This window comes from Octopus sinensis, linkage group LG19 (genome assembly GCF_006345805.1).
Source record: "Octopus sinensis linkage group LG19, ASM634580v1, whole genome shotgun sequence".
NCBI lineage: Eukaryota > Metazoa > Mollusca > Cephalopoda > Octopoda > Octopodidae > Octopus > Octopus sinensis.
The window spans coordinates 9,018,439-9,020,951 of record NC_043015.1 but is presented as its reverse complement, the minus strand read 5'-3'; the positions used below and the strand labels follow the sequence as shown (position 1 = coordinate 9,020,951).

Genomic DNA, 2,513 nt, shown 5'->3' with positions numbered 1-2,513 from the left:
TCAAATTCCGCCGAGGTCGACTTTGCCTTTCATCCTTTCGGGGTCGATAAATTAAGTACCAGTTACGCACTGGGGGCGATGTAGTCGACTTAATCCCTTTGTCTGTCCTTGTTTGTCCCCTCTGTGTTTAGCCCCTTGTGGTTAGTAAAGAAATATATATATATATATATATATATACATATATATACATATATATATGTACATACAAACCCCCACACTCGCGTGGACCAAAACGGTTCATACGGACGTCTATATCTTACCATTGTTACCAATATATATAGATATTTGTATTTATATATATATATATATATATATATATATATATATATATATATATATATATATATATATATATATATATATATATATATATATATATATATATGTATATATATATATATTAGGCTGAGTAAAATGCTAGCAACGTTTTGAAATTCTTCACAATATATTTCGAAAATGCTGAAAATTTATTCATCAATGTATGTGCCAATCAGCCCATTTTTACCAACGACTTACAAGTTTGTTTATTCCGGTTCCATAAAAAGCTGGAGTTTGGTAGTCGGTAGGGGAAATGTCTGGGAAAGAAGCTGGGTGAGGAAGAAATTCGTAGCCAACTTCCCTCAATTTCTGGAGCGTTATTATTTCAACGTGTGTTCGAGCATCTTCATGAAGAATAATTGGGCGCCTTCTGTTGACCTCTTTGGAACAGAGAAGAAACAGTTTTTCATTTATTTTGGCAGTAATGCTTTTTCTGGGTTTTAAGAAATTATAGTGGGTGAGTCCAGTAGTAGGACATTAAACAGTCACCATAACCTTATTTTTGAGGAACTCGGGTTGAAGAAAGACTTTCTGAGCTTCATTTTAGTTCATGCCCTGCGAAGAAGGTTTTTTTTCATTGTTGAACACAATCCAGTTTTCATCGGAAATGACAATACGGTTGAGAGAAATGGATCGATCTGGTTACGAAGCAGAAGCGAAGAACAAATCTCATATCTGTGAATTTTCTGATTTTCATACAAACTGTGTGGTATCTATTTGTCAAGCATTTAAAAAAAAAAATTCCGGTCACATGCAAATGTTTGCTGGCAGTTTTCTGCCAGTTCTTCTGCCATTTCTTGAATGGATTTACGTGCATCTTTCTCAATAACGGTCTTTAATTTACTGTCATCTATGACAGGTGGGCGTCAAATGTGCTCACGTTCTTTAATGTTCATGTCTCCACTGCGAAATCGTTTAAACCATTTTTGAGCTGACCACTCACGAGTCACTTCATCACTAAGTATTTTGATGATATCGGGATCGCTCTCTGCTGCTTAACTACGTTTGGTTTTTGAAGATGAATAGCAAAATTACTTCAATATCACGCTTTGACCGTTCCATTTTAGATGATTGTAACAACAGTGAAAAAAATGTTTGGGCGAGGAACTGGCAGATCCTTTAGTGCACCGGCATTTCAACGGCATCTGCATCCTTAAGGCGGTAAGCTGGCAGAAACGGCAGCATACCAGGATAAATGCTTAGGTATTTCATCTGTCTTTACATTCTGAGTAGAAAATTCCACCGAGATTGACTTAGCCCTTCATCCTTTCGTTGTCGATAAATTAAGTATTAGTTGCATACTGGGGTCGATCCAAACGACTGGTCCCCAACCCAAAACGTTCGGGACTTCTGCCTAAATTAGAAAAGAGGTATTTAGAAAAGTATATGTCTGTATTATCAGAGACCTGGAAAAAATATTTTTTAATCAAAACTCTGCAAAAATACGGTGCAAATAATTGCTTACTTTATATTCAACCTTATAAACATTTGAAGATCCACGGAAATTTGTTGAATCTCAACACTATAGACCAGTTGAAACTGTGATTGAGCCTGTGCGTGATAGTTGCACTGTACGTGGATTTTTGTTGCCCAACTTTGATTACGTCACAGTTACGCTGTCAATGATGAAAATGAAGGTGTAGCAGGAGAATTTGCAGAAGAAGCCAAATATTTCACTAAATCACGGTTGCAGCAAAGAGAGTTTAAAATCATTCAGCAAGGAACCTCTAACCAAACCTTCTTTGGAACAGTCATACATCCGAGAAGCAACAGTGCATTACTTACAAAAAATAGTAAATATGTTTATATAGAAAAATGCTCTACATACAAAGACAAGAAATATTATCAAGAATTAAAAGGCTCGAGAAAGTGTATCAGAAATTGAAAAGCTGTATCTGAGAGTTCGTTGGTCGAAATTAATGATTGTAAATTGATTCCATTGTCGGATGTTAGGAGCCCGTATCTGCAGGGATAAAACCTTACATTTGAGATGTTGACTGAAAGACTTAAAACGGAATGGTTTTGTGTAGAGCTATGTGTATGAGAGGGAGAATTCGGGAGGTATTCAGATATAAAATAGTGAGAGGAGATAATGAATATCAAGGGTCATGAGGTTATTAATGAGGCTAGTAGGGAGTTATAGCCGTAGAGGTGGAAAGTAGGAGAAAGCGGAAAGTAGTTTAGCTACTAGGTGA

The 2,513-nt window shown here is 36.3% G+C and overlaps 1 long non-coding RNA gene across 1 annotated transcript in view; it reads left to right on the top strand.

The window, feature by feature from the left end:
- Positions 1-1,329: 1,329 nt before the first annotated feature.
- The window catches only part of LOC118767076, an 11,639-nt gene continuing 10,455 nt past the window's right edge, over positions 1,330-2,513 (top strand). The window contains exon 1 of the long non-coding RNA XR_005002969.1: positions 1,330-1,411. This is a non-coding gene — a long non-coding RNA (uncharacterized LOC118767076). The remainder of the gene's footprint in view (positions 1,412-2,513) is intronic.